Source organism: Canis lupus, chromosome 4, assembly GCF_003254725.2.
Source record: "Canis lupus dingo isolate Sandy chromosome 4, ASM325472v2, whole genome shotgun sequence".
In the NCBI taxonomy this organism is placed as follows: domain Eukaryota; kingdom Metazoa; phylum Chordata; class Mammalia; order Carnivora; family Canidae; genus Canis; species Canis lupus.
The window spans coordinates 85,415,051-85,428,652 of record NC_064246.1 but is presented as its reverse complement, the minus strand read 5'-3'; positions in this window follow the sequence as shown (position 1 = coordinate 85,428,652).

Sequence of the window (13,602 nt, the reverse complement as noted above, 5' to 3'; positions counted from 1 at the left end):
TAGTTGAGATAAAAGTGGGTTTGCATAACCAGTCATAACCAATAGGAACATTACATGCATTCCTGACCATTTTTTAATTCAAACTACATGAGGATATATTGTAATTAAAAAATGCAGGATAATAGATTTCATATTATAGGTACTGCAGTTAAAATAAAAGCCAAAATAAATCCAGTGGTTGCATAGCCTTAATGAACCTGCACATTAAGTCCTAATTAATAGTATGCAATAGACAAGTTTTAAGTCAAAATTTGAATGCTTTCTATGTAGTAATACAGCTAAAAGGAAGTATCAGTCTTTATTTGGTGGCTATATTAGGAGAAATTAAGTCTCATTCTTTCTCTTTATAGGATTAGAAAGAGCGATTCCCGTGATCAGACAAATTTCATTACAGATCTCTATTCCAGCCATTCAGTTTAATTTAAATTAAAAACAATGATTAAGACAATCGAATTGCGAAGTTTGTGGCTCAGTTGCCTTTTGGCTGTCTTCTCAACCAAGGAAATTAGAATGACTTTTAATGCGAAGATAAAACTATCAAAACAAAATTAAACCTGGAATGTCAATTTACGGTCTTATGTACAAGGGCTCTATTAGCCTATCAGTTTCTTTTTTTGTTTAGGTTTTAATTTATTCAAGTAATACTCTTCAAGTACATGTTCTTTTAAATTGAGCATCTAAAGACATATTTTTATTTGTTTTAAAGATTTTATTTATTTATTCATGAGAGACACAGAGAGAGAGGCAGAGACCCAGGCAGAGGGAGAAGCAGGCTCCCTGCAGGGAGCCCAATGGGGGACTTGATCCCAGGACCCAGGATCACACCCTGGGGTGAGGGCAGATGCTCAACCACTGAGCCACCCACAAAGACATATTTTAAGTTGGATTTGTAGTAATAGTATTCAATTGATAAAAACTAAAAAAAAAAAAAAAACGTTATTTATTTTATATATAATTATCATAGGAGAGAAGACATGAAGAATGATTTACACACTTACTGTTTCAGAGTAGCATTTCTATAATCTTTTTTGTTCCTTTTTTTACCCCTTCCTTGGACATCATGTTCTTTTCTTCCTAATGTAACTTTTTGATGAGAAAGGGACACATATTTTACAACCATACTTGTATAGTTGGGCAATTTTCCCCACTCTTCTGCAGTGAGACTCCAGAAGAGTTTCCACATTCTCTTTCCCCCTACCCCAAACAATCTTCCTGAAGATAGAAATTTGACAGAAGAACATAGGTACAGGAATTTTAATTCCCCCCCCCTTTTTTTTTTTTTTTTTTGAGCCATACTTGTCCTCTAGTTCATTCAGAACAGAAAGGTTGCTCTTGTGTGGAACTACTTAAAATTCGATAGGCTTAAACGATGCCTTTGTCTGCATATCTAGAGACTTATCCTTACATTAGTTTTATCAATATTAAAATATTATTTTGTTTTCACTGACCGGTCTCTTTCGGCCTATATTTTAGTTTATTCTATTGCTTCTGGCACTTAAAAGTTGACTGTCTTGTATGATTTTGTGAGTTACTCACCTCCACACTCATTGCTATGATTTGCAATTTTTAAAAGATTTATTTATTTGACAAAGAAAGAGAGAGAGAGAGCAGGGGGAGGGGCAGAGAGAAAATCTCCAGTAGACTCTGTGCTGAGAGCAGAACCCCACATGTAGGGCTCGATCCCACAACCCTGAGATCACAACCTAAGCCAACATCAAGAGTGGGCCACTTAACTGACAGAGTCACTCATGCACCCCTGCAATTTTTAAGTCCTATAGATATCTCTTAATGTTATAGCTAAAAGTAATTATAAATATTGTTTTTTTATTTTCACAGTGATATAAGCAGATATTCTAATATATTATAGTAATAAGATAATTATTTAACAATTCTTAGCTTATATATAATTTATTTTTTTGCAAGCATTATACAAGGTTATTTTGGAATTTCTCAATTCCAGTTGTTCAACATGTTGTTTCTAGCTTATTCCATAACATTTAAATTATATTTATGTAATAATATGCTCTAATATGTCAAAATTCCAATCCATACTTATTTTTTAAAAATGGTATTTTCAAAATAAATAAATAATAAATAAATAAATAAATAAATAAATAAAAATGGTATTTTCAAGTGTTAAAATGTCTTAAATTATTTTTCAATATACACTTTGAAATAGTTTAATTCAATAATGTATTTGTTTTTCTTTATAGTTTTCCTTTCTGCATTTTTTTTTGTTTTAAAAAATATTGATTGACTACCTATAATTTCCTACATACTAACGTAGGCAATTGAGCTACCACAATAAAAAAATAAGAAACCCCTTCCTTTAAGGAGCTGTATTTCTACTAGAAGAGGAAGATCAACTGGGCAGATCATGGAGGGGATCTGAATGTCTGAAGCTTGATGGGAGCGGAGGTTGCTGAAACATTTATGGACCATGTCAATGTCTGAAGCTTGATGGGAGCGGAGGTTGCTGAAACATTTATGGACCATGTCAAAGCCAAGCCTACCATGTTCAAAGTCTTTGGGCACTGTCAGCACTACCTACCTCACCTGAACGGACGTGAGCTTAACCATCCATCTGAGCTGTCTCAATGACTCTGCACTTTACCAGGCCACTCTCCAAGCCAGCTTCAACCACCACATAAAACACCCTGAACAAAACTAGCTGGAGCAAGTATGATCTTCCAGTTTGGTTTTGGATTAGAACTGGAGCTGTTGGAGAGTATATCTTAGCTGTGGTTGGCCTGACAGCAGGCTCTCTCTATCAGGGAACAATTTTGCTTCACTAGGGCATCTAATGGAAGAGTCCAGTGATCCCTATGTAGAGGAGTGGGGTGACCCCCTTTGGAAGGACATTCTTGGGATGATGGTGTGCAGGATTAGAAGTAAGCCTGAGGTGGCTGAAGCTGCAGGGGATGCCTTTGTCTCCCTGAACATTAGCTCTGCCAAGTACCTGAAGTCCCTCCACAACTCTGGAAGGTGGGCACCCTAAGACGAGGGATGAGTCATCCCTGCAGGGGTTGTTTGTTCCGTAATGAAGACTCTTCAGAGGAAGAAACTCACTCCTTTCTCACTTCAAAAACCCCTATTTTATCTCCTGCCCACCCTGCTCCCCATGAATAAATAAATAAGTAAATAAATAAGTAAATGGGAAAGACAAAAACACAAAGGAAGGGATACAAAGTTCTGAGACATTTAATCGTTACAATCCTGTGAAGTAGGTGTGATTATCCAACTTTAACAGTTAGGCAAACTGAGGCTCAGAGATACGGGAGCTAAGAAGAAGTGGCCTGAGGCCCACAGCTAGTGAGAGACACAACTGGGATGTGAACACGACTTTCAGGGACTCCAGACTTTGCTCAAAGCCATGTCATTGAAACCCCCACACCCAGAACTTAACCAGCTCACCAGCTCCAAATCACAGAAAGAGAAAGGAATAGAAGTGTCATGACAAGCATCAATAAGGGTCATTGCTAAAGGTTGAAGGGCTGGACAGCCTCTGTCTATCGTCTTTTGTACAAGTGTCTTGAGAGTATTCAATAAAAAAATCCACTAAGATGGAGGGTGTAGGGGATTTTAAAGTTGTTCAAGACATTCAGAAGCACATGGCTGTGCTATCTTCCTACCAAAGTAAAGTCTTTATTGTCCAACCAATCAACAATTGTTTGATGGGGCCTACACTGTAATAGGTAGGTGTTTACATGGTGCTAAACGTGAACCCAAGTGTGTAAGACTCAGTCTGTCAGTCTGAGGTGTACCATCTAAATATTTCTCAGGAATTACTCCATGGTTAAAAGTCAAACTCAGACTTTGTTCTCAGTACTGTAACGAACATTCTTCAAAGTCAATATTTTAAAGAAAACCCATTATGCCCCACATTTATCATGGTGTGAAATTGCTTCTGAGTAGTATTAACTTCATTGCTATCAATAATAAGGTGAAATTTTTGTATCCAAAATTTTATTAAAATTCACCTTGCCTTCCCCCTCCTTTGTATTTTAAATGATGATTTTGAGAAAAAGGACTTTTTGAAAGGTTAAGAGGTAGAAGAGCTTCGGTACAAACTTGGCCAACAGACGTCTGGCCAAGACAGCTAGCTACTGAGTGAAACCAGAGCTACCTCCAGGCCATTTGTAGTAATATTTCATGGAGGACATAGAGTTCATTTCTATATATGACATTGCTGCCATCCAGAAGAGAGAATCAGAAACATGGTGAGCAGCCTGGTCCAGACATTTTTCATAGTAAAATTTAGCACCAATTCAGGCAATACCAAGGGAGTAAGTGCTTCGTGAGTACACTTTAAGCATCCCTGAGTTCCATGGGCTCACCTAATATGCCACCCTAGCTAAGTCTGGGCTGTCCCTGGCTTTAGTGATCTCCTCCTTCTAAGGGGGCAATGCCTGCATTGAAACCTGACCAGGGAGAAATTTCTACCAGGAGTTCAACTTGGCTGTCACACCCAAACCTATTATATCTACTAAACCTGGAAATTAATAAAATTCTGGCAATGAGTGTTGGTTGATTAGCTTTCTATGATAAAATGCTACAAAAGTTATGAGTGCATGCACCCAAGTTCGTGCACGCACACACATACTAAAAACTGGCCTATGGGCAAGAAAAGATTAAAGGAAAAGTAGAGAGCCTGGAAGGTAGGGGACTTGTAGGATTAGAAAAATGAACTGATGCTTGTAATTACATGTAAAATATTTGAAAAGTGCTACTGTTTACACAGACCTGATAAGACTCAGGACAAAGGTGACTTTAAACGAATAGCTACTCTGCCCTTTGTTAATATACTTGATTACCTTAGTGTGGCGCCCCAGTAAATATTGTTGCACAAATGGCTCAGGGCCAACGTCCTAAAGAAATTTGATCGGTTCAATGTACTTCTAAGCAAGTCACTGTCAGTTTATAAGCTCCTAAGTGAAAGATCAGTGTCTGAGTGCAACCATATAGACTGTTACTGCAGATCAAGCTTTCTTCTAGATCACTCCGAGTATTTTTTTTTTTGCTTCCATATTAGCTTGTATCTTTTTGTTTGTTTTAGTTGTACTTCTCACCCAGACCTATAATTATTTTATGTATTTGTGCATTTCTTTTTTTTTTAACTGTCTCACCCACTAGGGCCACATATTCAGTGAAGACATGGGCTGCTCTTCTCACTGATCCCAAAGTCTAAAAGAGTTATGTAGTAGATATGCAAAAATATTTGTTGAAGTAACGCATGATTGAAAAATTCCTCTTTTACACAGTGATGTCTTTCACAGATGACTATGTATTATTAATATACACAACTCGAGCAGAAGTTGGCAGTGTATTGAAAATTCCCATTGGATATATATATAGGGTTCAAGGTCTTTAATGACAGGGACTGTGTCTCATACGTCTAGTATTATGTATAGTTCTACTCCCAGGGAATTTTTTAAACAGTTTTAAAAAAATGATTATTCTGAGTCTGAAAATAAAGCTAGCTAGTCTCTCTGATACTCTACGCCTGCAAATGTTTTTACAGGATTCATTTTTTTCCTCATCATTCTTAGAATTTCCACTGGTATGAAAGTGATGCATCTCAGTGAAGTCATTATCGGCTGACATGAAGAAATATTACATCTGTTCTCAGAAGTGCTTTCTTCATTGCTTCAGTCATTTTTTAGGTCTTTATCATTCAGTGCTGTTCAAAGTCTTTGGGGCTTCCAATCATCCCATTATGGAATTCTGAATACTTCTTTCACCAGAATTTTAGTCTCTGTAGAGAAACAAGCTTGTAGAATAATGGCTGGTGTTGCTGTCCTACAACATCAAGCAATCCTTTATGGACGACATCATATCCACATTGCAGATCATATGAGCTTTTTTTTTTTTCCTTTTATATATTTTAGCTGGAAGTGGAAATGTAATTTTTCTCTGATAGGATTCAGCTAAATATTCTCAAATTTCTTAAGTTAAGCTGGTCTTGTTCTTATAAGAATGGGTTTATACCATCTGAATCATAATACATTTCACCATCCCTGAAATTTGTATGTCTTTAGAATTTCCAGCTTTGCACACAATAGTTCACGGGGTCTTTCCAACGTCCTATGGGACAGATACAAGTAGCACCATTTCACAGGTAAGGGACCAAAGACTACAGTACTCAAGTCAGGTTTCTAAAATCATGTTATATATATATAAGTTATGACCCAAACTGGAGAATTATATATGAAACTCAATGATCTTCTTATAAGTCTGCTTTGTGGCTCTGTTCACATTCTTTGCTGTATGTAGATACTCATGGAGATCATTACTACAATCTTTTCTTAGTAGTGGGGAGAGAAGAAAAGCTTACCATTTTCATCAAGCAGAAGGATTTTTAGCATTTTCTGAAGTAATTTATCCAAGATAGACTATTTTGTCTTAGTCAATGAAAAATGTATGTCAATAAAATATACATCTTCTCAGCAGAAGTTTAATGAGCCAACTCATTGGTCACCGTGTTCTCTTACTTCCTCCTTTGTGATCATGGAAGCCCATTTCCAGTAAGTCTCATCAGCCTTGATCCTTACTGATTCCAATAAGCTGAGTCTCTGGCTCACCTGCGATGGGTATGTGGAATGTGTGCTACATACACTTTTTTTAAGATACTAAATTTGGAGATTTATTTATTAACATAGTATAACTGAGCCAATCAAGGCTGACAGAGAATAGGTTTTGTTTTGTTTAGTTTGGTTTGGTTTAAGTTGAGATGAATGTATATACAATTTGTGGTCATCAGAATAAGTTCCTTAAATCTCAAATGAATGTGTCATTGTAAAGCAGGATGTGTTAAATCTGCGGAGAGCCCATATGCAGTTTCTTTTTAATCCTGCTGTTATATGGCACAGTGCTTGTGACATGAAATATTGAAAATTAATTTATTTTTTAATTTATTTATATTAAATATAATCAAGTGTTCTCTGTTGTTATGTCTGGTATTGGATCTATTACAAACATCAAAATTTAGGAAATGGCTATGGATTTTAAGAATTGTAAAAACAGGAGTGCCTGGGTAGCTCAGTAGGTTCAGCATCTGTCACTGGGTCTGGTCATGACCTGAGTCCTGGGATCGAGTATCGCATCAGGCTCCCTGCTCAGCAAGGAGTCTGATTCTCCCTCTTCCTCTGCCTGCCACTTCCCCGGCTTGTGCCCTCACTCTCTCAAATAAATAAAATATTTTTAAAAGATAGTTATAAAAATAGGTTAAAAAATACATTGATTTACAGACACATGGGTGGCTTATTCTGTGAAGCCTCTGACTCTTGGTTTCAGCTCAGGTCATGATCTCAGGGTCCTGGGGTCAAGCCCTATGTCAGGCTCTGCACTCAGCAGGGAGTCTGCTTGAGATTCTCTCTCTCCCTCTCTCTCTCTCTGCCCCACCCACCCCCACTCACTCTCTCTCTAAAACAAATATATAAATCTTTAAAAAGTACATTGATTTATGAAATAACCAAATCACATCCTCGGGACATTTCCACATGCATGTTGAAGAAGCTTTTTTTCATGTGTTCTCTAATTTGTCATTCATAATTTTAGGAAAAGTCTACATCCAAATTTTGGGCAAGTGAAAGAGTAGGAGCACTCTTTGGAAAAATTACTCAATGAATTATAATTTGTTAAAACACTCATATAGAGACACCTGGGTGGCTCAGTGGTTGAGCATCTGCCTTTGGCTCAGGTTGTGATCCCAGGGTCCTGGGATCGAGTTCTGCATCAGGTTCCCTGCAAGGACTCTGCTTCTCCCCCTGCCTGTGTCTCTGCCTATCTCTGTGTCTTTCATAAATAAATAAAATCTGTAAAAATATAAAAAAAGACACTAATATATATATACACACCTATTTGAAATAAAACGTATCCAAAAATATAAAATGCTCTAATTTAGATTCTCAACATGTCTATTTAGATGGAATTGTTATTGGGGGCCTGCGTGGCTCAGTCCATTCAATGTCTGCCTTCATTTTTTTTTTAAAGATTTTATTTATTTATTCATGAGAGACACACACACACACACACAGAGAGAGAGAGAGAGAGAGAGGCAGAGGCAGAGGGAGAAGCAGGCTCCATGCAGGGAGCCCAATGTGGAACTCAATTCCGGGACTCCAGAATCACACCTTGGGCCAAAGGCAGGCGCTAAACCTCTGAGCCACCCAGGGATTCTCCCCAATGTCTGCCTTCAGCTCAGGTCTTGATCTTCAGGTCCTGGGATCGATCCCCACATCAGGCTCCTTGCTCAGTGGGGAGTCTTTCTCCATCTCCCTGCTCATACTCTCTTTCCCCTTCTTAAAAAAAAAAAAAGGAACTGTTATGAATTTTGGGTACATAGTAGCTATTAAGACTTTGATAGCTATTAATAAGTTATTTATAATTAGAATGTTAGTCCATTAAAAAAATTAAAAAATTCCTAAATCATAAACATTCTTTGTATAATATACATAACTTCTCTTGAAATACAACATGTCTTCCATGCAAAAAGATAATCAATCATTTTTGTCCAGATTTATCTTTTTAACTTTTCCCAAATGGGTTTAGTCAACTGAAGAATAATGAGTTATGTGTTTAAAGGCAACTTGAATAGAAAAAAAATCTGTGTTAATAGTCCTCCATGAAAATAGTTGTAACAAAAGATACTAGAAGTTGTACCCCCTGTGTTGCCTCTGATCATTAACCTGTGAATGTTGGAAATGAATCAACATGATAGGCATGGTCTTTTTGACAGGAGGCTAGAGAATTCTAAAGCTACAAACATCATTATTAAATCATGCTTCAATATGAGCACAGAAGTAAATATTAATGAGCCTTTTGTGACTAAGGGATTAATTTACTGTCAAATAGACTTTACCTTCATAGGAAAAAGACAGATTTATAGAAATAAAAAGTCTACAACATAGGTAAATACTTCTAATATGCAATTAAGTTACATTAATATTGAACACAGCAGTGTTAACTCCAGAGGGATTTTGAGCGATTGCACTAGTATTTGTGAAACAAGAAGTGCTAGCTGGTGACTCTCCAGGCCCATGTTTCTTCCGGTAAACAATGTCCAACAAATGTGGACTTCTCACTTTGCTCTTTGCTCCTTTAGGATTGCCTAATACAAACCTTTACATCAACTCCTGCAACATGTAATGTAGACTCTGCTTTTATTTTTTTCTTTCCACCATAAAGTTTGAAAGTTGGATGGAAGTTTTTGTCCTTTCTTCAGATAAATGGACATATGCCTAGACCTTTGTACAAGTATCTTTAGGGAGTGCAAAATACCCATGAAATCTAGCCTATGCATTATTGGAGAAATCTTGGATTTAGTGATTTCAGATGGTTTTTAAACCTATTCCAGGTACCTAGTTAATTGTTGGTGTGAGGTTTGGCCTCCAGACCCAGAATACACTGGCAAATTTGGCTTTGGCTCATGTTCCCAGAGGGAACATGTGAAAACCATGGTATGTAAAGAAGTCTAAAATAGAGGAGTGACTTCCCTGAGCTGAAGTGGTCTGCACCTACTTCTGGCTTGTCTCTTTTTGATGAGTTGAGACCAGTAGGGTGAAGTGCCTGGGAAAGTATGCTTGACGTGTTATGGGACTTCCCAAGGTAACCCTTTCCTCCTGAGTCACTTTGCCTTCTTTATGGCCTCTAAATCAAACTAAACTGGTATAAAAAACATGGTCTCAGTGAAACCTAGGTCCACTCATACAGATTTGATGGTCCCATAGAAACATGTAAATACAAGAATGTGTGGTGTCTCAAATATGACTTTTTTTGAAGTTCCCCAAACATATCTCAGAATTAAAATAATAAGTTTATGCTAATAGTTTAGTTTTATAGATATTCTTATATTTTTAAAGTAAGATCACACTGCGATGTATTCAGGATGTATCTACTAGATCTCAGACCCACATTCCATGCTAATGATCCAGAAGAGTGATGAAATACTAAAAAGTGTCATGGTGGCTGAAGCTGGATAAATTCAGTTCCCTTTCTTGTAATCTGACCTATGATATAAAGGGGCATGTCCTGGCATTGAGAGATGGAGTGGAACGGTCTTGGTTGCTTGCATGGCCAGAGCAGCCATTACAGGCAAGATATAGGTAGGAAGAAGCACAGATGATGAATATCAGGGAGCAAAGAGAGGACAGCTAAGTGGGAGTGCAGGGAAAAAATGCAATTTTAGTAGGGAACTGTCGAGAATCTCATAAAAATGAGAAGGAGAGAGAAGAGGAGAGATAAAAGAGAGAGCAAGAATGAGCACTCAGCTATTTCCTAGAGAAGGCTTCTTCATATTACGGCTTTCCAGTTTCCTTTTATGGATACACTTATTATAAAACATTTTTACTTTATACTCCCTGAGTCTATCTCTGTTTCTCCCAATTGGGAGAAGAAATGTATTATGAGGAAAAAAAAAGGTGTGATTTTATGAAATATTTTGCATTGTGTTCTGCATTTTTAGAGTACAAAACTGAGAAGCCTAAGTGAATTAAAATGGTATATATGGGAAATAACTTTAATAGGGCATCACTTCTTACAATTTTTTTTTTTCCAGAGGAATAAATGCCACCATGACCAATACTTTGGTAATAGCCTTAAATCTTTATTTTTGATTTAGTGGAGACTTATCTAGTTTTTATATCTTTGCTTTCTTTTGAATCCTTAATTTTTCATTCAATATATAAAAATTATAAAACTTAGTGTATTTGATTGCACTTATTGCTTTATATGTAATATTGTAATTATTTGGTTGTCTACTTTTATAGATTGATGATATGCTTCACATGGACAAGATGATCTAATTTATTTTGGTATGTGCAGAACTAGCACAGGGGCTAGCAAACAGAAGATGCTTATTCAGTATTTGGATGAAAAAATTATTTTTCCTATTTGTAAATTTACTAACACATTTTTATATACTCTCACTTCTAGGGGATTCATTTCAAAATATAGATTTCTCCACAAATGAAAAAAAAAAAAAGTTCCTATCCATAGAAAAATGGGTGTGAAGAAATGAAATGGAGAAGGAAACACATACCAGGATATTATTTTTATTTTCTGCCCACTAGGAAACTTTGGCAGTCATACTTAATTTCATTCTCCATAGAAGAATATATATTTTATTCCTTGTCTTTCTTCCTCCTCATAGTTCAACAAACAATGGATTTTGTGTCAATCACTCCTTAGTTGGAGGCCTTTTGAAATAGTATAAACAATATTTTCATAAATAAAGTATCGCTCCAGCTTAACTACTTTGTATGTATATTTCAGTAAGAAATCTAGAAAATGCAATCTTTTTTGGTATGATCAATGGTAAAAGTTTTAAACTTTTTACTACTACAAAATTTGAAAGAAGTCCAAGAAAATGGCATCTTTTCAAGTAATGACCTAGAAATGATGCCTTTTTGAGGAAAGGAGGATTGTGTTGATTCTTGCACATCAACGACTTATTTTGTAAACATTTAGTTAAAAATTTATATTAGATCAAATAATACAATGAGTAGTAATACAAATATATATCTGAGTAGTAATACAAGTATATATCTAATTAATAATGTCATACTGCATTGTTATGCCTACTAATGTTAATTCTATTTTATTCTATTACACTATCTCATCATTATTATTTCTAAGCTTAATGAAATTTATACGACTTAGGCTTCTGTCTCAAAAGCTTAAGATGTAGGACAATCATCATATGGTTTCACTTATATGAGAAATATAAGAAATAGTGAGAGGGACTATAAAGAAAAGGAGGAAAACTGAGTGGGGAAAAATTAGAGAGTAAGACAAACCATGAGAGACTCCTAACTGGGAAACAAAGCATTGGGGAAGAGGAGGAGGGTGGGAGGATGGGGTAATTGGGTGATGGGCACTGAGGAGGGCATGTGATGGGATGAGCACTGGGTGTTATACTATATGTTGGCAAATTGAATTTAAATTTAAAAAAGAAGGGGCGGGGAAAGCAAAGTAAATGACCAAAACAAAAACAAAAACCCAGCAGCTAAGTAAATTCTTAAAATTCAGGACCAATTAATATTTAAAAATAAAACATAATTATCTTAAAATTAGAATAGAAGGTCATAGATACAAAGGAATTTTGTGAGTTATCTAAGCAAGGGAGATGCCTCAATTACACTCAAAAAAGTACCCTTAACTAATATCAGGGAAGTCCAGTGGCTTTGTACTTACTTAGTACTTAGTTCATTTTCTGTTTTTCATGCTATCATCCCAAGAGAGAAGCGAATGCTTAATAAAGTTTATTTATTGGATATAATATATACATAAGTAGCATACTGGGAAATATAATTAGCTTCAGGAGAGGAGAAGCTGTCATGTGTAATATTTGCCCATTTCCCTGGTGTAAATACTCTCATTGTTAAAGGCTGAATTGTGTGTTCTCCAAAAGATGTGTTGGATGTCCTTACCTCAAGGACATCAGAATGTGACGTTTTTTGGAGATAGAGTATTTGCAGAGATAATGAGTAAAATAGTAAAATGAGATCATTAGGGTGAACCCTAATCCAGTATAAATGGTGTTCTTCAGACACTTTTAATTCCTAGGAATGAGATTAGTGTTATATTTAGTGGATTTGTTAGGCAGTTAGGCAGTGAGGAAGGAGGGATAAGGCAAGTGCTGGTCACACCCTTGGTGCTACCCCCTCCCCCCCCCAGGGGTAACAGCCATATCTTCAGAGGCAGGTCTAAGGGCTAACAGATCAGGAAAAGCCTGGTCACAAAGCTGTCTCAAAAACCACAAGCAGACCTCTAAGAGCTGAGCATACACACAAAAGGTGCGACTTATCCTTAATTACGTTTTAAGCTCATAACAAAAGCTCATTAGAACATTCATAAATGTACGATACATAGATAAATACAATTATAACAGAATGCATGCTGGATAGGTGCATTGGCAGAGGCTACATGTTATATAACCATAGTTGTCAATCAAAAATGTCAATCAAAGCCAAATTTATAGGGACACAGAGCAGGTTTAAAGGGATTCAGCTGGAGCTTCTCTGGGCCCTTGCCACTCTTGCTTGGCAGTGGCCCACTTCCATTATTGAAAGCGTATATACTTACCTAGTTGATAAACTCTATTTACCCATTCTCCATTATATCCATAACTCAGAATAAGGAAAGAAGAACTACTAGTAATTTTGAAATATCTAGTTTGCCACTATCTGATTCCATTTTCTCACCCTCAGTAATAACCACTTTGTTCTCTATTAATCAGGTCTTTCTCTCTTTTACCAAATATGTATCAATGCTTAAGCTTTATATCATATAATTTTGAGTGTTGTAAAAATTCACATTGATAAGTTTGCACGTCTCCTTAATTACTTGTATATTCCACTTAACATGTTTTTGTGCTATTACACACAGTATTTTATGAATATCCATAATTTATTTATCTTTTGAAATGACAAGGGACAATGTTTTTGTTCAAGTGCTTTGTTTTTTATAAACAAAGTTGCATGAATATTCTAATACCCAATATCTGTGTGCAATGGGTATCTTTAGTTTCACTAGCTTTGGGCAAATTGTTTCCTAAAATTTTGTATTCCCTCCTGTAGAATTCCTGCCCGTAATCTTTTGCCA